At 40.7% G+C, this 23,291-nt stretch overlaps 1 long non-coding RNA gene across 3 annotated transcripts in view; it reads right to left on the bottom strand.

The window, feature by feature from the left end:
* LOC120501184 overlaps nt 1-22,710 on the bottom strand; it is a 45,450-nt gene extending 22,740 nt beyond the window's left edge. For 2 of the 3 annotated variants that reach the window (XR_005627235.1, XR_005627237.1), the window contains exons 1-2: nt 17,212-17,388; nt 16,268-16,336 (exon numbers count right to left, since the gene is read on the bottom strand). This is a non-coding gene — a long non-coding RNA (uncharacterized LOC120501184). Of the gene's footprint in view, nt 1-16,267; nt 16,337-17,211; nt 17,389-18,902; nt 19,033-22,604 lie in introns of those variants that run through there. The other variant, XR_005627236.1, reaches the window with a different exon arrangement.
* Nucleotides 22,711-23,291: the final 581 nt, after the last annotated feature.

Genomic DNA, 23,291 nt, shown 5'->3' with positions numbered 1-23,291 from the left:
CTCCAGCAACAACCACTCTCCCCTTCAGGCTGGTTTTCAGCCATGCTGACAAATTGAACACAAACCCAAACAATTCAGGGAGGCACCTAAAGCCATCCAATGTACATTTTTTGTACCCCACTAAAGGCAAAAGGTACTAAGCTGGTAAGTCCCCCTCCAAGACTTTTCTGAAACAAGTTAGGGTTGTTTGCTATTTATTTCTCTATAAACTAATAATTCTCTCACCAACTCAAAATTTAGGGAAGCTTTTAGGCGCTGGCAAACGTACATTTTTTTAAACAGGTACTGAAACAGTTCTGCTCATTTTGGGTTGCTCTCATACCACGGTTTTAACTTGCATTTACAAAAAAGGTGGCATTTGGCAATATTTTAATAAAAATTATATTATTTATAGAATATATAGTTATTTACTAACAGAGTGCAGGAATGAGGAGGGAGCACACCCTGAGTTGTACCTGCTTGGGAATATCAGGCTGTTTCTGAGGCTTTTAAGGAAATTTTTAGCTTTTGTACAGTCCCCCAGCCTCATTCAGCATTTGGGGATGGAGGCAATACATCAGAACAGTTATGGTTGGACTCTATGATCTTTAAGGTCTTTTCCAATCTAAATGACTCCATGACTCTACAAAGTTTTGGGGTTCCTGAAGGTACCAGTCAGGATGAGATAGAACAAATCCTGGGACAACCCCTGGGGAAGAGGCAGAAACAGCCTAAAGCTCAATAACTTTAAGAAAAAATAGTAGAAGGAAGAATTTTCTGTCACTCACAAACAACCAACAAAACACCAAAAAAAACCAAAAAAACCAAAAAAACCAACCAAAAACAAAAACCCCACAAAAACCAAAAAACAAAAAACCCCAAAAACCAACTCCATCAGAAAGCTTTTAAATCTAAAAAGCAATTTTTAAGAACTGACATTTGAAAGGTCTTATCTTTTTTTACAAAAAATTCAATTCTTTATGGACTGCATTTGCTTGAAAATCAGTTTACTACATTAATTCCATTCATTTCCAAGAGGATTTTTAAACTAAGATTTTAATAAATGATTATTCTCTTATGAAGTTTCAGTAAAATTTCAGTGTTGTTTCTCCACAGAAAGCCCTAGAAGCCAAAAACTTTAAATAACATTTACCGCACTTGATTCAAGTGGCTGTGTAAGAGTGGACTCATTTTGGAAAAAAATTTGCATGAAAATCAAGGTCTGCTTGTAGACGGCAGACTTACCATGTAAATGGTAAACCTTCTCTAAGCAGTGAGCAGTGATCTAAGTCTAAAGATTATTTCAGTGACATTTGTACATGCAGACCAGTCTTCATATCTGTCAACATATAACAGAATAATTAAATACAGTCTTAAAATTCAAGATAAATACTTAGTTTTCTCTCCCTACAAATCTTTCAACAATTATTGTTCCATTTCAAAGGAAAGCAAGTAAAGCTTTACTTTTGAAGCATGCATTTGATGTGTATATATGCAAAATATTTGCTTTATTAGAACTGTTGGGGAAGAAAAAAATAAGATCAGATTAACTGGCCACTGCAGTGGACATTTTTACGGGAGTAAACATGAAATTAAAATGAAGACCATCCCATAATACATTGTGCAGCTCAGAGTGGAATCAGGCCCTGTGAAGATCAGTAGGGATTTTGCACATTTGCCCTGCACTGGACATGTTCAGATCACCTTGCTTGAGTCCCAAGGCAGACCTGTATTTTTCGTTTCCTGCAGTGCCAGTTTTACCTTTCAACACTTGATGGAGCAGTTTCCCTGGATTTCCTGCTCTAACCTGCCTTCCTTCCTGCTACCTCAATCCGCCACCAGCATTTCCTACCAGCCTGGTGCTCAGAAAAAAACCAACCCAGACTGAGAGACTTGTAGAAAAGCATCCTACCAAGTGCAACCTTACACAAAAAAAAGAAAGTCAGGAGCTTAGCATTCAATTCCTTACATTCATATCGCTAATTTTTAAAAAATGCTGCAATTCTCAGTTGTTTAAGTGAAGCCTTTACAATATATTCTGACACAAGGAGAATTAAAAAATGTTTGGACAATTCCCCCAGGCACATGGTGTAATTCTTGGGATGTTCTGTGCAGGGCCAGGGCTTGGATCCAGTCCTGATGGGCCCCTTCCAACTCAGCCTATTCTGTGATTAAGCAGGGATTTGGAGAACAGACCTTAAGGCTTTGTTCTGGAACATCTTCCAGAAAAGAAACTGGCTGGCTGGCAGACAGTATCAGGTGTGGCCAGCATCCTCCAAAGGAGAATGAAGTTTGCTCATCTCAGTATTAAACCAAACCTCAGCATGGGTCTCCCTCCTTGTGTCAACATTGTCAAAAATCTGCTGCTCTTTCACAGAAAACTTTGTAGGAAAAAAAAGAAAAAAACCCCAAACTACACAGAGAGCCAAAGAAATGGACAAAACTGATTTGGCAAAAAGGACACCTCACACTTACCTTATGAAATAAGCTCTACATTTCATTAAAGATATACAGTTACAAACTAACATAGACATAAGGATACAGAACATTCTTCTGAAGGTTTTAAAAATCCTCTGTAATCAATATACTGGCAAAATACAACTTCAGCAGCAGCAGTTCAGTGTCTGGCTTACATGCTGATCCTTTAATCTTGTCTGCTACAATGAAGTTGAGAGTGCCAACAAATGCCATGCCATAAAAGGTGGGTATTCTCACATACTTTCCTATGATTTGCATGATTAGAGCTTAATTCTATTAATCACAAACTTCCTGAATGAAAATGGGGTTTGGGCAAATTGTCAAGATTTTGTGATCACACTTGGGAATTGAAGTCTTTGGCTGAGAAGCATCCCTTTAAGCATAACATGAGTCAAAGTTGCTTCTTCCCTTTTCTGTTTGCAAATTTCAGCAGTTTCCCTTTGTGACAAGTGATTCTTACTCTGTATTTTAGATGTAAGGTTTTGTGCTGCCCTGCTGGTAAAAGGTGATAGAGCTGATGCCATGGGTGACCCCCAGCTTGCAACCAAGCAGTCCAAGAACTGGGAGGCACATGTACAAGATTGCAGACTGCTCAGGGAGATCTGTTTTAAAGCAACCTGCTGCACGTTTCTCATAGTCTTGTGCTGCAAGGTATTGATCACTATTTTGATTAAGAGAAAGATATCCTAAGAACAGACTGCTGTCAGTTCACACCTCAGTGGTCAAGCCAAAACTTCTTCTATTTCCACTGGAGTAGACACTCAAAAGGTAAAGAAAGCCAGGGACAACAACAACAAAAGAAAAAACAACAAAACCAAAAAAGAACCAATTAAAAATCCTGAACAAACAAACATCAAGAAAATGCACCAAACCAAACCCAACCCCAAAACCTCTGTTTTATCCCATCTGATACAATTATAAAGGTCACACAAAAATGTACAAGACCAGCAGGAGAGGAAGGAGGGGGAAGATAAAGTAACCCTAACATGAATGCAGAGCTGCTAGAAGTTAGAATATTTGAAAATAAAAGTCAGAGAGACTTCCTGGTACCAGTGTTTTAGCCTGACCCCTGCACCAAGTCCCTGACTGGCACAAATCACAGCAGCTTTGCTGGGCTGCCTGTATTTATAGCAGATGGGAGCTGGCAGTGCAGCCGTGCAGAGCCTCAGCTCTGTACATGTGCAGCTCCTGGGGACAGCATGGCCAAGGAGGGCTCAGCAGCAAACCTCACATATTATCCTGGTGGCAAAGGTTGCTCCCTACTTCTTCCTAAACCACTGTAGGAAACTGGCCAGGCTAATCTGGAGAAAACCTATTACTTCTTCCTTTGCCTATTTCTCCTACAGCACCGCAGGCTTGCAGGGGAACCTTCTGAGCCTTAGAAATTCCTCTTGCCCAGGAAGATTGAAGGGTCTCCTCCTTCATGGTGTGACTAAGACATCAGCAACGTTTGATCCCCATCACTTCAGGGCTTGACTGGGCACAGTGTGATCCACCCTACTGCTGTTAAGCTGGAAAACACCCTATAAACTTGCTAGGTCCCTGTGCTCTGTCATTTAGCATTAAAAAAAAAAAAAAGAAGAAGAAGAAACCGCAAAACAAATCCCACCCTGTAGGAGAAACAGATCAGTGAAGATTAAAGGAAGCAAAAGTGAGTCTTCTCCCCCAGGGCTCTCCAGACCCCATGAGGACAACAGCAGCACAGACCTTTGAAACGACTTGGCTTAAATGGTTGTAGTGAAACTCAAGCCCAAGGCCACAGGCTGGGGGTACACCCTGTCCCAGCCTGTGGCAGGAGGGCACAATGCACAGGCTCCCCTCACACTTACATCCTAAAATTCATGCTGTCATAACCCAAACTGAGGTTCTCCCAGCTTCATACCCTGACTTTTTACACTACTTTTCCTGTGTTGTTGGTAGAGTTCTCCTTTCCAAGCAGAAACAGCTTTCAAGCTCATTACTGGGCAGACCTTATCTGAAAGGAGCTGCTGTCCCTCAGGAACGTAGTGGAAAATATGAAACCACAATGAAAGTTATATCTGGAAACTTCCCCATGTGATGAGCTTAAACTTTGTTATGGTAAATATGCTGCTTCTGTTCAGCAACAACCTTGGCAGAGCTACAGTTTTTTTCCCAGAAATCAAGTCCTGTATTGCTATGTGACAAAAGTAAATAATGACTCATTAAATGATCCTAAGAAGAAAAACTGAAGGCTTGCTCCTCTCAAAGGTATTTGCACTGGGAAATTTGATAATGTCACCAACCACAGCAGCAGACATTACTTGAAGGTTTTCTCCCTTCGTTGAGCCAGCCAGGAGCATGCTGAAACCACTGCTCTCTGTGGTTGTGCAGTCACCTTCACAACAAGGCTTTGTTTTTCCATCCTCAAAGACTGGTACAGAAAAAGTGATATGTTAAAAGGGCAGTGTGAAGAGTTAGAAGCAGTGTCACAGCTGGTGTTCTCAGTGCCAGGCACACGGTGTTTCAGAGAGCAACTCTGGCACTGAAATGCTTATTTCAATTCTACTTGAGTTTAGCTAAGTACCCCAAACCCAACTCCTTTAAGAGCCATTCACAGCCCTTGTGCTAAACTAAAAACTCATGCAAGACTCCCAAAGGCAAGAGGCAGGTTCACTGAACAAAAGCAGGAAACCACAGTACAGCTACTGCCAAATGGAGAGTCCATGTGAAACCCCTGATACTCCACCGTGCAGCAGGGACTTGAAGCCAACTCCAAAGGCATATTTGGATTTAAATAAGTTATTCTTCCCCTCCATTTCACAGCAGCTAAATGGCACAAGCACAGGCAATTTGTTTATGCCTCTTAAGTTACCTATGCATAGAATATTGTCTTGGCTGGGGTTTTGGTGGGGGAGAGGAAAGAACAAGCTGTCTTTCATTTGCAATCATCACCCTGGCATTGTAAGGCCCCTGCAATAATACTCCTCTTAGCAACCTCTCTGGCACCTACAGAAATGGTGCCTTGATCTTTGATAGAGACTAGAGAAGCGAAAATCATATGTATTAGATTGAAAATTAGGTAAGCTCCATTTAAGAATAAATTAAACCCTTTTATGCATTTGTGCAGCAAAAATTTGTAGCAAATTAATACCTGGAACTTTTTTAAATGTAGCTGTCTACAGTAATGAGGATATTCATTCATATTTGCAGTTTGACTCTCAACTATTGAGATTTAAAAATTTTTTATACATTTTAATCCAAGTACATACAATTAAATCAGATACAATATTTCTACAATAATTTCTTCACAGTGTAGATTTATAACTACATTCCTTTTTCTTTTAATGGACATATCTTTCCATGTGCACTCCATGGGTGCTCTCCAGCACTGGCTGCCACTGCCAGGAGCTCTCTGCACACTCTTGGCCACGCTCAGCAGAAGCCTGGGTGCTATCCCAGCTCCAGCTTGTACTCCTGAAATGCACCTGGAATGCATCAGCTTTAGGGCAGCACTCATCATCCTTTCCAGTCTTCATGCTTTCCAGCTGTGGCTGGGTCTGTTTTAGAGGAAAAATACCCACTGAAGAGGAGGACCTATCTGCCCAGAGAGGGATGATGCTTCATGTGCAACACTGGGTGAGTGGTTATCCTGAAATCAGTAGAAACAGATGGATTCTCTTTAGCTGCTTGCCACACACTGCTCTGAGCCTGGGTAACTTCCACCATGTGCAAAACCTCTACCTTCATCTACCTTCCACTGAATATAGTGGAAATGCTGTGCCATTATCAGTGGGTTAAGGAGCTCATTTTGTGGCAGTTCCACATTCTCAGCATTTTTTTTAAACTGCATTAAAAATACTCAGATGTTTTAGTCCCCTTTAAGATGAATAAAACCAGTATCTTTTTTTCTCATCAGTTATTTTCTCAGGGTTTAAATACAATATTCTGGGTGCTGCTTAGCTCTGAAATGTCTCTAACTTCACATTTATTTTCTCTCTCTGCTCCCCACCTTCCCCACAGACCTCATCCTGCTTTCTCACATTCATATCTGACAACACACAGAATACTCTGGAAAGGGAAAAGAAAGCAGTAAAATTTTGAGTCACACTAAAAGCCAGAGTCGCATTGTCCAAATGTCTCCAAATGTCTTTGACATACATGCATGCCAAAACTACCAGGCTGTACCCACATCCACATTCACGTCTCATTTCTAACTCAGTTCATCCAGCAAGGTTTGCACAGGAGGATGCTGTGCTTCCTTCCCTGCTCATGGAAAGTAAAGCAACATATCTCCAACTTGCTCTCTTCACCATGGTCAGTTTGGACCCAGTGCTGAAATGATCCATATTTTTTAGATGACAGCCTAGAGGAATGGAGCAGCTCTGTCCTGCAAGGACAGCAGGTACAGCCCCCCCTGCTTAGCATTTACCATGTGCAGGACACCTTCCCCTACAACAATGCCCACAGCAGTAAAGCTCTGGGGACATCCTGCTGCACCAAGTTTTGTCAGCACATGTGTTTGAACCTCTGGCAATGTATGCTAACAGCCCAGAAAGCCAAACATGTCCTGGGCTGCATCCAGAGCAGTGTGGCCAGCAGAGCAAGGGAAGAGATTCTGCCCCTCTACTCCTTCTGGGCCTCTGTTCCCTGCAGTGCTGCATCCAGCTCTGGAGTCCCCAGCACAGGAGGGACAGGGATCTGCTGGGGCATGTCCAGTGGAGGCCACCAAGGTGATCAAAGGGAAGAAACACCTCTCAGGTGACAAAAGACTAGCAGTGTTCAAGGCCAAGTTGGATGGGGCACTGAGCAACCTGACCTGGTGAAAGGTGTCCCTGCACATGGCAAGGGGTTGGAACAAGGTGAGCTTTAAAGCCCTTCCCAACACAAGCCATTCTATGATGATTGTGAAGTATTTAAGGAAAAACCTGAAAGAAAACTCCAAATCTTATCAGAGCCTGCTCTGGCTAGAAATACCTCATCGGGAAAGGTTAAACAAAAGCATGGGGCTTTCTCTGTCACAGACCCTGCCAGAGGTGCTATTAAATGTTATCAACTGATCTTTCTGGTGAGTAATCCCTGAATTTCACCTGCAATCCCTAACTTTCAGATGAAAGTTGTGTGAGTGGATTTTCAGACGGCTGTGTGAGTGGATTTTCCCCAGCAGCTTGGGTGCGCCCCTGCACTGCCCTTCTCCCAGCAAGCTGCTGTCCACTGCGGCACAAGCGAAACCAGCTCGGCCCACAGTGGGGTGGAACTATTTTAGGTAGTAATGTCTGATACTAGAGGAGCATGAAATTCAGTCCTACCATAACTGAAATGCCTAAACCCCCGCTCCCACCCTAAAAAAAAAAAAAAAAAAAGGCAAAAAAAAGCTATTGCAAAACCCTCCCAGAGGCTTACAAACTGCTATAACAAAAATGAAACAAATACAACTATATATTCCAACAGTCACACAGAATTTTATCTGTTGCCCAAAGGCTGAGTTGTAGAAATGAGTTGTCAGGCCTGCATTCTCAGATCTGTTGCTGTGCACACAAAAGCAGCCCACTCAACAGCAATGTGCAATCAGCAGCTCTGCCAGAGGGTTTATCCATGGCAGAGAAGACACTGAGGAGAAAATGCACTGTCATAAATTCCTGTCAACACACAGCCCTTCCCTTCCAACACAAAAACTAGGGCCAGGAGTCTCATTGATTTGGCTTTATCCAAATGCTGAAACATATATAATTCCATCTAGAGAAGTCAAACTCAGCTAAAAACACAGAGAATGGAAGAGGAAGATCTGCAATTGCTCTTCATGTTACATTCATCACCCCACATAAACAGCAAAAAAGCCCTGAACTGTGGAATGCTTAAAGCTTCTGTCTGCTGAGTTCCCCTCTAACCATTTTCCCTTCCCCAAGAAAGCCACAGATAATGCAATCAAGGGAAGCCTGGGTTAGGAACATCAGGACCAAGAAGGAAAAAGTGATTTGCTCAGTCATGACAAACCCCTACTCAAGTGCCCCAAAACAACAGACTTTGAACCCCCTCATCAATAGCATTTCCATAGTGCCTGGAGAGTATAATGTCTCCTGTCCTCCTGAAGGCACTCAGCCAAAAAGGAGGTGACCAAGTCTCTGACACTACAAATGTATCCTTCTCCATGGTGCAAAGCCAGAGAGGCACCTCTTCCCTAAGCTCCTCTGCACTCTGCTTATGTCCTAAGCTTTAGGAAGAGACCATCTGAAGCCCAAGGCAGGCACAAAATCAGATTGGGTGTGTCTGTTGGGTTCTGATTTGTTTTTTGGCTTTTTTTAGTCCTTTTCTCCAGATTCTTGGATCATTTTTCTTGATTTAATGTGTAATTTTAGCACTGTGTCATGAGTTATTAGTACACTCAAACCTTGCATAACAGTGTAAGCAGTCTTTACACCAGCTGACTAAATTTCTTAACAGGTGTACTAAAACACCTGATTAACTGCATTTCTTCTTCACTGTAAATAAGTCATAAAAATATAACTGAAGCCTTTTTTTCAGAGCTGGTATTCAGCTGATGTCACTAATGATAATTTGCTGCACCTTTCTGTTGCATACAGAATGCTTTGTCAATGTAACTCAATAGCTGTGGAGGAAAGGACAGGCCCTTCACTGGGCTAAGTTGTCAGAAATCCACTGGAAAATGAAAAACTGCAGCAAGACACCAGCTGAGCATTTTCCTTCAGATGCAGCTGCAGCCATTAGATGCAAAAGTAATTTTGCTGGATTTGATCTTTACATGGTAATATTCCTCATCTTAAAAATAATAATAGAAACAAATGAACCTTCACAAACAAAAAACCAAACAAACCCACCCAGAACTCCAAAACAAAACCAAACAACCACAAACAAACCAGCAAACCAACAAAACCCCCCAAAAATAAAGGGAGGAAAAAAACCACCGAAAAAGTGGACTATGCAAATTTTGAGATGTTGTTGAGAAGCAGTGACCTTGCCATGGCTCAACAGAAATTTGGCAAATATGTTCAGGTACAATTCAGAATAAGAGAGAAAGCTACTCCCATCCCTTGGATAAAAGTACAGACTTTTACTGCCATTTAGAACCTGAGTTGTGAAGCAATGAAAGAGCAGACCTGAAAATTATACAGCCACTTCAGAAGGGAGAAACATCAATTCCTGGGTACTTATCCTTCTTCTGAAAAGCTTAAATGATGTCTAAGACATCAGGAGACGTTCACAAAGGCAGTGGCAGAGGACAAAACATTTTTGTAACTCTAGGTTGCTAAAACACTTGTATACTAAAATGAAGATGTGAAAAAAGTTGTCATACCCTTATAACACTGCCTATCCTGCTCAAATCAAAAATATCTTTGTTTAAAAATTGTATTTCTCTTGGAGATAATTCAGAAAGGCAAAAATAAAAGCAATAACCAATGGAAAAGTATTTTTTCTAAATATTAATGTCCTGAGATGAGGTCTTTTGCTATCTCACTCATGAAAAGAGCAACATGTATCATTACTGCCTGTAACTAAGGCATAAATTAAAGCCAGTTTAAGGCAGTGTCACACCATCCTGTGTTTTTAAAATCCTTTTGTCTTGTTTGCCATTTCCTCTCCTTTCTCTCTTGTAAGTGCTTGAAGCCTGAACCTGCAAGCAGCTCATTCCTCTAATGCCCAGCATTTACCCTCCTCACCACATCCAGGTGTCAAAGGCAAATGCACAAACACTGCCAGTAGAAAAGCAGAGTGCACAGCTCCAAGGACAAGTGCTCAGCACAACAGGAACTGGTCTTTCTGCTGTCCATGTGCTGTGTGTGGTATTTTTGGGACTTTGAAACATCCAGTGCTTCATGGAGGAATAATATAAAACTGTTCTTCAAAAAGGATAAAACAAAGTGTATCTAAGTACTGGTGGCACCTTTCCATGCAGTAAGAGGTCAGGGGAATACTTTGTCAGAAGCTATACAGACACAGTCCCTTTACATTACTTATGAATGAAGAAGCCTTGGTTTAAAAAAGCAAGAACAGCTGTTAAGCTGAACACTGGGGTCTTTGAAAGTTATGTGACATCTTTAGAAGGGAAAAAAAACTATAGCTGTAATCACAAAAATGTGTTGCTTATATAAGTGACGAAACAGAGGAAAGAGTTGAAGGATCATTATTTTAGTTTTTTTAAATGGCCATGACTAATGTGAGTCCTCTTTGGTTACTTGCTACTGAAACATCAGAGTGTAAAAATATTAGCCACCTATTTGGTGCCTGTTGGAATAAGTCACTTTGCTTGTGCCACACTATAAATAATGGTATTAGTGGCAGGGAGTCAAACCATCTAATACAAGCAGATCCCCAGCAGTTTACTTGTCTGGGCAAGCAAATTCTTCAACTCCACACATCTCTTAAAAGAACAACTGTTGGCCACTAAATCTTACAGTCATACTTTTAGATTGTGGTTTGTCTGGGGCTTTTTATTAACTTTTTTTTTTTAATTTATGACAGTTTCTACTTTTCAAGAATGTGCAGAGAAGCACAATCTCCCTTTAGATTTAGGGTTTCCTTAATAATTTCCTGCAGGCTATACCCTGGCTTTCTACTTGTGTTTTCTTTCATAATATCCTTGTAACTGGATCATAGGTAGAAATAATTAAGATAGGTAGAAATAATTTATTATGCCAACTCCATAATAAGAAAGCCTCTAGGGGCTTGTCACTACAAGCACTATAAACCAGGTTCAGATCTACAAACCCAGGAAATGTTGAAAACCTCACTTTAGAAACTGTCTCTGTTGGTCCCAGTTCTTTGGCAGTGGGAAGAAGATCAAGGTTTTAAAGGGGTCCTGCACAGCCTATAATTAACTTGCTGGCATGTTTAACTGAGAAATTACCTAAAATTGAAATTGATAACATTTTAACCCTTTGCAGTGTTAAAATGACAATGTTTTTGCCAAGAGCCACAGTAAGATCCTTCTCTCCATCTGGGAAAATATGTTCAGTGAGGGCTTGTTGGCCCCTCAGGGCACTGCTGTACTTCTCTGAAGCACAGAATACATCCAGAAACTATGGAGCACTTGGTAGCATTGAGAGCACATGCAGTTGCATAAAACTCATTTTAATGGCACACTGCATCACTCCTTGGGTGAAGCTGCATTGCCATGGGCCAGAAGGGCACCCTATAGCCAGATTTGGTTTATGGACTTTCTCCTCTGGTCCTCCCCTCCAAGGATTTTTCTAACTGCACATGGAGTACAGGCCCAGTAAAACCAGGACGTTTGATGATTTTTGAGTCTGTATTTTATCTTCCCTGCCTCTGTGCCAAGAAGCTGGTTGAAAAGGACACCATTTTAGTTAAAAACCTTAACAAAACACAAATCCAAACATTTTCACCATGTTGTCTGTTAACTGCTCCTTGGACTGCTTAATCTGATACAATGATCTTTGTCTGAGATCTGTTCAGAAGGTCTAATGTAAGAGAGTTTTACCACCTGAAGTTTTAATTAAAGAAAAAAAAGCAACTTATTCTTGTTTCACATCTTTCCTTCATGGGGTGAAGGTTGCCATGAATTGTTTCCAGCCCCATTCTTATACACCAGGGTTCACTGTGCAGCATTGCTCCAGTGCAAAGAATTCACCCTCTCAGTCATCAGCTCCTCATGACAGGTTTCTTTTTTGCTGAGACCTTCAGAAATGCTTTGTTCCATAGCACTGCCTGAAGTAGCACTGTGTGGAGCATGTAATAACCAAGTACCGAGGGGATTTTCAAGGATCTAATAAATATGGCAGCTGCAAGAAACTGTTTCTGGGTTCATACCATTGTTTGTTCTCTCATTAACACCTAGAAATAGAAGTGTTTGAAGATATGATGAAGCATGTGAAGGGAATTCTTCTCATCCGTGTGCTGGACCTGCTATCTCATGGAGTCATTTTGGGTGGAAGGGACTATTAAAGGTCATCTAGCCCAATCCCACTGTGATAAGCAGGGACATTCTCAACTAGATCAGGTTGCTCAGAGCCCCACCCTCCTGACCTTGAATGTTTCCAGGGATGAGGCATGTACTGCCTCTCTGGGAAACCTGTTCCAGTGTTTCATCAAAAAATGACTTCCTTATGTCCAGTCTGAGTCTCCACTATTTCAGTCTAAAACCATTACTCCTTGTTCTGTGCCTTAACTTTATCACTTCATCCCAGCACATCAAGCCAAGAGCATGCAAAGTGTCAGTTCATGTAAAAACCACCACCATAGCAACAAATGTTATAATTTCCCAGAAGCCACACAGAAATTCCAGTATTATTAAAGACAGGTAGTCTTCACAAGCAGTATAGAACACAGTCTGCATAATCAAGATAGTCACAGAAACTCACAGGTTGTTCATGCTGCAGCCACATGGCACAAGGCAAAACGTGTGAGAAAATGGGAGAAGTCACCAAATGTTATGCATTCCTACCACGAAAAACAATTCAAAGTCATGCTGGCATTAGAAGAGAAATATTTGATTAGGAATATTTACTAGGGATGCACAGGTGAAGCCTTTTGCCCTATTGAAATGATTCTAACAGCCTTTTTATTTTACATAAATATTTATTTATTTTGAGTTTTGATTTTACCTGAACCCTTTTGGATTAAAAACCTTCAATTGCTCATTTTTCAACAGAACAAATGGCAACAGGTTTGATTAGTCTAATCTGTACTCTCCTCTCTGCTGTGGGTGACGATGAACTTGCATTTCAAAGTCTTGAGCTTGTCAACACTCACTGAATAAAGGATAACAGTTTCTCTTTCAGCCTCACTGTTAAGAGTTATTTTTATGTCAGCAAGGATTTACTTTTCTTTCTAATACAGCAACTTAGCTACCTAAAAAGCTATAAAATGGGATGCTTGAATGACACGGGCATCAGCTCCATCCTTACACTCACCTACCCCACCAGACTCATGTAAACAGGGCATCCAGGGCAGACTCCACACTGCTTCCAATCACCCCCCTCTACAGTCCCTGAACTCCTCAAAGCCCTTTCATTTGGCTCCAAACTCCTTGCTGAAGAAACTGCCTTCTAATGCAATATAATTAACATTTCACCTCAACCATGGCTCACCATGACAGCAAAAACCAATCCCAAACCAAAACACACCATAAAACACAGAGATACAAACTTCTAAACAAAAAAGTGACCTAAACTTAGCAGTGATTTACTAAAGGGATATAGTGCCTCATAATTTCCAGGTCTTGAATTGACATCAGTTTTATGGATTCATCATTTTAGTTAGTATTAGTATTAAAAAAAAAAAAAAAAAAAACAAAAAAAAAACCCAACAAAACAAACCAAAATGAAAACAGATGAAGAAACATCCACTTTCTTCCTCAAGTGGAAAGTCAGTTATGGGAGAAGATTAAAAAGAAATCTGAGTGAGATTCAGTTTGAAACCCAGTTTCAGTTTTCATATTGAATTCAAACTGCTGTGTCTGTTGTTTAAGCATAATTTATGAAAATTTGAGAAGCCCTCTAAAAGACAAAGTTAAGGTGAAGTTATCCCATTACACCATATTATTACCATTAATTTTCACAAGTGTACATTAATTTTTCCACTACTGAGATTTTAGGCGTGTTGCTCTCTGATGTCCTTAACTACTTAATGTAGTAATATTTATAAAGAAATTGAACATATTTTTTAACTCAAGAGTTGCTTTAAATATCTAAAGGATCATGCAAAAGTGTTTTGAAAAATAGAATGAGAAAATAGAATAAGGTTTCTTTTCCCTACTACCAGAAAACACAATCTGGAGTGCCTCCATGCCCACAGGATAAATTGGAAATAAATCCATTGGTTTCAGCCTACAGCCATACATCTTCTGCAGTTTAGAAGTGACTGCCCTTAGTCAAGAGGCATTAAGCATTTGCAGGGGTGAGGGGGTGTCAGCTCAGCCCCATCTATCTAGCCAAGTGCAACATCAGTCCATGTCATCCTCTGGAAAAGTAACCAGATCCCTTCCCTAGGGCAAGGAGAGATCATGTTTCGTGGTCCATGGCCTGTGGAAGTCAGCTCTTGCCTCACAGCTGAGGGAGGCTGGCCAATGTTCAATGCCTTGTTAAACATGGATGTCTTCTCCCTGCCTCACGTGGCTGGACCTGCAGCAAGCCCACCTCAGTGTCTGCTGCAGATCCCTCACCAGGCTGATATTGAGGTGGGGAAGGACTAAAGTTCTCCCTGCAACCACTGCTTTCAGGAAAGGCAATACAAGAACATAATTTCAGCTCCCCTTTTCCCCCCTCACCACCTGTATGAGCTACGGCAGTACAGACTGCCTTCAGAACCACAGCACCTTCCATGGTTTGAGTCCACTGCAAGGAAACTTACTCCTCTCTTGCTACAGGACCAGGGAGATTGAGGAGAACAGACAAATAATAAAAGAAAGCAACCATGTGATGCTGCTGTTGATTTCCCCTGGATGCTGCCATCACTCACTCTGGGCAGAGTCACTGCAGGAGCCGCAGCCCCATTTTCAAAACCCCAAATGACATCTCGTGAAGGAGAGTGCTGAGAACAGGGAACTCTCCAGTCACTCACAAATAATTTCCACCCCTGAACTCTCCAGTCACTCACAAATCATTTCTACCCCTGAACTCTCCAGTCACTCACAAATCATTTCCACTCCTCCACTGTACCATGAGCCCCAGGCTGTGAGATGCTGCCACCCTGGAAGGAGTGTGGGTGTTAATTAGTTTTGGCAGTGTGGGCATTAATTAGTTCTTCCCATACCCAGAGAGCACCAACAGCTCAGTCTGGCCCCCTGGACTGGGATCTCCAGCTGTATTTTTTCAATGCCCATCAGCACTGTCAACTAAGTAAAGGCTCTTTCCACAGTAGTTTTTAAAATTTTCTGCCACTTTCAAGTGAAAGTTCCAGTGAAACACTGAAGGAGGGGACAACTTTTAATTTTATTACTGTCAGGCAGACCATGAACCATCACACAATCACGTCCTTTCTTGCATCCATGAGTTTGATGTTTCCACTGTACAATAAAGCTCTGGAATGCAGCCCTCGCATAGCTGGAGGCATAGAAAGGGAGCAATTATCAAATAGGTAAATATCAAAAAATGTTTAAAGAGTTTAAATTTGTGCCTTGGGTACAACAGAAGCCTGAGACATGCCCTTGTGTAGATAGCATAACTTTCTGTGCTCTTCACATCTTTTAATCATGCTGGAAGAAATTCTGACAGAGGCATATTCCAGGAGCTAAAGGGATATAGTGCTCATATTCCTTCATGTTCTTTTTACTAAGTGAAGGGCACACTAGTATTTCTACATAAATAGTCAAGAAAAGAAGGTACAAAGTTTTAAAATTAATAAACTGATTTAAACAGGTGGAAAATATTACCATTACATTATGACTCCTCTTGGCAGATTAACCTTGGGTCTCAAGGGACCTAAGAGTTCAACATCAGCTTTCATTCATGCACAGAGATGTAAAAAGTTACTCTCAACCTACCTGAACATTTCTATATAAATGCTGAACTACTTTACATCCCATTTGGGCACAGGAATAATAATAATAATGATCTACTTCTATAGTATAAAAATAAACACATTATTTCAGCAATTACCTGAACTAGGATAGAAGCAAGAAGGGAAGTTTATGTGAAGACCTAGGAACTTATTACATCCTTCAGCTTAAAATACTGTAGGCAGATAAGTCTGCAGTAATGATCTATCATTACTTAAATACAGAACAAGAAGGTAGTTACATGTAAAATTAATACTACTGGCTTGCAACATCAATTTAAATTTGCTTCTAATGTACATCTTATTCTCAATACTAAGTGAAACTCTAGGCATTTACGGAGGAAAATAAACCCCACAACCAAAACTTACTCCCTCCTACCTCCAAACCTAGAGCACAGATCACATTCCCGTCATCAGTGCTGCATCAGTCCAAAAAACATCAGCTGACCTGAAATGATGAAAAAGTCAAAAGGCATAACAATGTGATTTCCCCTGTCCACCATTTGTTACTCAAGTTCATCAGGAATAGAAAAGGGGAAAGAATAGCTTTCCAAGTACAGAGCACCTCTAGTTATTTCTCTAACTTTTGAGCTCTAAATAATTAGATTTGCTTTTCTATTGATGTTAATCCTTATAATATTGACTACCGTGTATTAATTAAAAATTAAGAAAGTACATTAAATATTAGTTAAGCATTAATTTTCCAACATTAAATTCTGTATTACCCTTAATTTAATTTACCAAAAATAATAAATACCAGAGAGCCTCATTTTGGCAGTATATTGTACTTTGGAATAATTTAATTAATCTGGTCTTAGTAAAATTTGGAATCAAAGTACAGCTGTTGAGCTGTAATGGTTCTTGAATCCCTGGTATCATGCTGAAAATGTTTCCTTTCTCGCATTACTGCAGGATGGTCTAACACTTGGGAAGTTTAGAAAGATAGCTTTGCAGTCAATTAATATTTGTCAAAAGTCCTGTTTCTTCTCAAAGCATTGATAATCAGGACTGAAATGTGCCGCCTTCCCTGGTCACATTGAAGCAGTCCTGGATTTCAGCGTGAGCCCAGATCGGTGATTTCGATGGCAAAAACCAGTGATTTCTATGGCAAAAGACAGTGATTTCTATAGGAAAAACCAGTGATTTCTACGGCATTGAAGGGGTATTTTAATCAGCAGCATGAGATGGTTTCCCCTGCTATTCAACATGCCCAATATCCATGTTTTTGTTGCTGTTTGCTTGCCTGAGGGACTTTGCCCGCATCACCACCAAGGCCCAGAGGAAGCTCAAGGCCACCCAAAACCCCACCCCACCACTGCCCACCTTCGCTTCACGCTTCATCTCTCTCTGCACAAGCCCTGCATTACAACTGCAGGCAGAAATGCATTTCCTTCCTCCGCAGCAGCTTTGAAAGCGCCTTCACAGTTTATCTTTGCGCTTAATTGTGCGCAGCTGTCGGGGCCTGCGGCCTGGGCCGCGCCGCAGCGGCGTTAGGCCGTGCCCGCCTCTCTGCCCCTAATCCCCCACGCTGGCCGCGCTCCCACCAGCGCCGCATGAAAAAACAGATGGCAGTAAGCGATACGGCCTGGAATTGTGGCCAGTTAATAGTGGAGGATAAGAGTGAGATAAGGACCGAGCGCTGGTGGCCAGCTGCTGCCGAGTTAACCCTTCCCGGCATCACCTCAGTGCCTTGAGCTGCTTGCATAAACCCAAGGTTGCATGATGGCTCTTCCGAGTTCCCCTTCTCTGCTTTTTTGTTTTGCTGTTTCATTCATTTCAGGGCTTTCGTGCCTATCAGAATAATTGATTTGAAGCTGGATTCTTCCCTTCCACCATCTAGTCAAGGATCTCAATAGCCACTGTCGTGATAGAATTTCTTAGTGGAGCCTGGCTCCATTTTAATGAGAGGTCAAAGAAGAGAAGTCAAGTGACTTCTTCAAAAGCTCATGTCCAGATTTATGCTGGTATTCACCCAGCACAACCCCATTTAAACAAAGGAGTTGCTCTGTGTTTCAACCAAATTCAACCTTCAAAGTGAATATTAAGAGAAGCTCCTTATTCCAAGCTTACAAATGCCAAATTGAAAAAAACTCAGAACAATAAACTTCAAAAGTAAGATACACAAAGCACAACCAATTAATACAAAAGCAAGCTCTATCCTAAATCAAATGACTGAGATTTGATCCTAAATCAAATGACAGCTCTATCTTCAAGACTTGTATTCCCACACCAGAAAACCCAAAACAACACATACATGACCCCATGCGGTACTTGTCATGCACTGCTCATATTGTCAGCTTCTCACGCCAGGAAAAAAAATCAACTGTTGTTAAAATTTATTCAAAATAAGTTCATCTTGTCTATCTCTGATTTGAACTCAGGGATATTTTAAAGTCAAGGCTTTTGGGAAAAAACTACATCTGACAACACAGATTTGGGTTAAGATGCTGAAACTTAATTCACATCAAAATATCTTGTTTTAACTTCCTAAGTAGGAGGAATACCTAATTTTACTTTGAAATTATATTGGAACTTTCAGTGTTGCTGATCCAGACAGTATGGACAGAAAAAGGGAAACTCAAGGATAAACATTTTTAATGATTTTTCCAAGAACAAAATGGTTTAATAACTTAAAGTTTTCCTTAACAGAAAGCTTAATTAATTTTTTCCACTCTAAACTGAAAGAGTGACTTGCCAAACTCTTAAAATCCTATGCAAACCCCCAGTATTTTCACTTTTCACAAGATCTGTGACAGCCCTAGCTTGCTTATGTAAAAGGCAAGGATTGGCCACATTCAATAAAAAGGACTCCTAAGTACAGCTCAGGGTAGCCATAAACATACACTAACCTTATGGATTTGGTAATCTAGTTAAAAATAATCCTGTTTCATAAAAAAGGAAGAAGTAGATATGAAGTAGTTTCACTGTATATAAAATATATCACTATTTTAGTCTAAAGCCTGTGGTTTATCAAACTCCTCCACCTTTTTTAGCAAAAAAGAAGATTGAATCACCGTTGTCAGACAGTCTCTGAGCAGCTGCAGGCTGTATTCCAGTAGCACATTCCCAATCCCACATCAGGTAGTACTCCAGCGTAGGTGCAGTCCTTAGGTAGCAAAAGCCCTTCTCACAGGTACCTCAGGTCTGAGTAAAGTGTAAAATGGAAAGGAATTAGAATTTTCCTTTCCCCCCTGTTATGGACACTAATAGGGGAACCACTTCGCATCCTCTCATGCAGTCTGTATCACCCTACAAACAAAGAACACTTGCTGTTCTTGAGCATCAAGAGTAAGAAAAACCCAGACATCAACCAGTATGGATTTTCCATTGTTGTTCTCTGGCAGGTATCAGGCAGACCTTCTCCCATCCCATGCAGTAGTGCATGTAGAGAAGTGTTCCATCCTTTTAATATCACCAGCATTCAGAAAGAAAACAGGCCACAGTTCAACTACAAAAGGCACTGTGTTACAATATAAAGACATCATCAAAACAACATCAGTACATGCAGCAGCAAGAAGTCAGCATCAGGTCAAACCCCAAATGGCAACACAGACAGTGCACACTGCTGTGAAAACCATCAACTTCTGTTAATATCCATAATATATCTACTCCAATATTTCACCAAACATTTTCATTCATCGCAAAAAAACCCCTCTGAAACTATTTTAGAGACTTAGTAGGAAATTCTTTGAGGGTTTCTCTCCACCATGTCTGCTTGGGAGGGAGAAATGAGATTTGTGCTTATGTAGATCTCTGTATCCTGTGCAAAGAGAGTCAGCAAGGCAAGTGAAAAGGCAGCAATCTAAACCCATATATTTAGGGCAACATATAATACAAATACAGAAGTTTTGCATCTCTTAAGAGGCATCCAAAAAATGCAACAAACTTGGATATCTCCATTGTTTTGTCTGTCAATCAATAAGGAATTGAAGGTGTGGCTGCATATACCATTTACCCCTCATCCTTCTTCAAGCCACGCAAGTTTCTGAAAAATGCAACTTTTCCTTCAGCTCAGCTTGATCAGGAGCAAGTTTGGCCTCTAGCTATTAGTGACATTCTTATCTGGTTTTACTTTCACTTCTTTTTAGATAAAAGATAGCTGTTCCAGAGAACTGGATTCTTCTTCTCTTGATTAGCTACATTTTTGTTAACAGTTCTGTTGGGAATGAGTTCCCAGATTATAATTTTTAAACTTGCCACTTGCAGTGTGAGGGTGTCTGCAGCAACACAACAGAGAAAGCATCTCCTTGGAAATACTGAGCTAAATTCTGCAGTGCCATAGAGGCATTTCTTGGCTAGAACACAGGAATGGCCATGGCTTGAACCACATGGAGCATAAGAAGATTTCACCCAAGTACAGACTTCATTGGGATTAACACAAGTATGAGCCACACCAGCACCAGGAGAGCAACCGTCACTTGATGCTGTATAGTGCAGGGATTGTAACAATTATACATCTTCTAATCCTGCTTCCTTCTGGCAAAACAATGGATTTACTATGACTTTATGGCCACTGTATGTCAATCAGTTGGGTTTCCATCACCAGCATTCCTCCCTCACCGCTGACACGTTGCTCCCACTTGGCAGTAAGCCGCAGGCTAAACCCTTTCGTGCTGTGGAGTTTGATTCCGGCAGGAGGAACAGCCCGGCTCACGTGCCCCTCTTGGAAGTGCAGAAGGCTGCGGTTGAACATCTTGTTTTTTCATTTGCTATAGACATTTGTTCTTGCAGCTGACCATGTGCAGGAGAATTTGCTCATGTTCCAGGAAAGGACAGCTGCACTACAAATTACCTTAAACCTCCTTGCTCCAGGGATTATCTGGGTACAGTGAAGTGTGTGTATCCTGGGGCAGGGGTCTTTTCTTACTATAAACAGAGTTATTAACCTCTTATTTACCAAAAGTGTTTATAAACTCAGTAATGGAGACAGTTTGGATATCAGTAGTGACTTCTTCCTGGTAATAATTTCTTGGAAGATGAATCCATTTGCACGCACAGGCTGGTTTTCTTGACTAATTCTTTTCTTCCATGAATTACATCTGCCACTAGCTACCTGTCCTTAGGGGACAACAAGCACCTGATGGGGATGACTGCATGCAGGACTGATGGCTCCAGCCCCTCTTTGCCCTGTTCCCTTCTTGGATCCTGCTGCAGTAAGCTCCCAGAAGTCTTCCAGAACCCTTATTGAGCTAACTCTACAGTAACTATGCCAAGCATGTCTTGGCTGTCAGCATACTTATCTTGGCATTTATGGGAGATGAAGGAGCTTCATTAAAGCCAAAGACAATCCAAATAAACATTTCCACCTCTAAATTTGTAAGCATCCCTCCAGCAACATTGCAGCTACAGAAATAAATCTAAGTGCAGGCAGCAAGCAGTGTCACCAGCTGACTGCTGACTGTTCAGCACCAGGTGAGGAACCAGCCAAGGGAAAGGCCAAGCCAAAGCTGTGGATACAGGTCCAACCAATGCTTCACAAATCTAAGTTATGATGAAGACATAGCCCTATGGACCTTCAAGACCTACAGTCCAGCTATTTGAAATAAATTCCTTTACTCTTCTGTTTTTCTCCTTTTATGTTTTCCTTTAACGCAGACATTTACAATGCAAAGAGGCTTTGTACACATCCCTCATGTAAAACCGTGTTGCCTGCCTCTGGCTGAGATCCATGTACTACCTTTTCACTCCTGCTCTAAACCCAGTTCCTGCACTTTGACACTGCAGCAAATCCTCTGCTACAACAACAGCCCTACCCATTCTCAAGAGCAGGGGTCCTGGCTCACTCCCCTCCAAGTTCTCCCCTCTATTTAAAGCACAATAAATGAGAAGTTGACATATCTAACTCATGCACAAACATGCTCATTATACAAAACATGAATCTACAATAAAGCTACACCAAGAATTAAAATAATAGAAAGGGACCTTAATAGGGCCCCACCACAGAAAGTTCCCTGTTTTAACATCAGAAATGCATTTCTGCAATTAAAATATGTATCTTCAGTCTAACTCCAAATAGGACTCAAGGGGAAATTTCATGCATTCTCCAGCTCTTCATTTGTAACTGGATGCCAATAAAAAGGCCTGGAAACACATGTCAACTGAAAACCTGAACCATAAGTGATACCATGCAAATAGGAAAAAAAAAAATACTAAATTAAATATATATTCATATCTCTTCATAGGCATCCCTCTTAGTGTGCCTATTAATCAGTCTCATAATTTTTTTAAAGACAGCTAAAATCTCATCTGTAGATACCAACAGACAAACACAGGATAGATTTAGGAAGAGATGTTTTTAAATGCAGAAAGTGCACAAGCAATATCCTCCTCAAAGTTAGAAATTAGAATCCAGCTGTCAAGACAAAAAAAAAATGACATCTTCTTTTTAAAGAAACAAACAACCAAAGAGACAATAAAAAACAAACGATAAAGCAAATCCCAAAACAATCCTACTCAGCTTATTACCAATGGAAAAAGCTGTTTAATGTGGTTTTCAACATTTTTAATCATAAACTGCCCTGATAAAAGTACTTGTGACCCTCCATGTTCAGTGCCACAATGTGATCTGGCAACATGTTGACTGTACTGTATAGAGCCAAGCACTTCCTACTCCCAGATAATCCTGTGTTTAATTTTTAGGCCACTCTTCCATTCATAATACTCACTAACCATAACTTTGAACTATTTGCATACATTTCACATTTTCAAGATCTTACCTAATAAGAGTAAGGATATCACTACACATTAATTCATCAAAGCTTTCGCAAGTACAAGCTGTAGCATCTTTCTAGGAAGTGTTTCCATTTGTTCCATAACTTTCACTCTGATTGCAGGTTGCATTATCACTGAGATGTTTTTATCTAGGATATATATTGTATTACACTCCTAGGAGTCAAGGGTTACATATTGCTGGGAAAACTATGCAACACAAATTCCTGAAGTGTACTGGCAGCCCACAGCCACATCAAAACCAGTCTAAAAATAATTCAGTTTGCTTTGGTCCAGAAAGCAAAGTACCAATACCAGCTCATTGAAACAATCTTCCTTCCATGGTACCAAACAAGCCAGAATCACTATCTGCAAAAGAAGAAAGCAAAATCCTTGTCCTTAGTATAGTAGCAATTTATGATCTTGAAAGCATATTTGAAAATAAAATGTCAGCTGAGTCTCAGTCTGTTTTTATGTCACCACAGAGTCCTGTCTCTCAGTGTCTGAGGCTGTCTGTAGTGTCTGTAAGCTGCATACAAATTTCTCTTTCAAGAGATCACAAAAACCAATCTGGTAACCAGTAGAATCAGACCATTTCTTAGAATCTTAAAAAAATCCCAATCAAAACCAAAACCAAACCAGACCCCCAAAAAAACAACCAACACCAAAACAAATCACATTTGCACTAGTATTCT

Source organism: Passer montanus, unplaced genomic scaffold (assembly GCF_014805655.1).
Source record: "Passer montanus isolate IOZ18808 unplaced genomic scaffold, ASM1480565v1 scaffold2, whole genome shotgun sequence".
In the NCBI taxonomy this organism is placed as follows: domain Eukaryota; kingdom Metazoa; phylum Chordata; class Aves; order Passeriformes; family Passeridae; genus Passer; species Passer montanus.
Note: the sequence above shows the minus strand (reverse complement) of the source record. Positions and strands in the feature narration are given on the sequence as shown.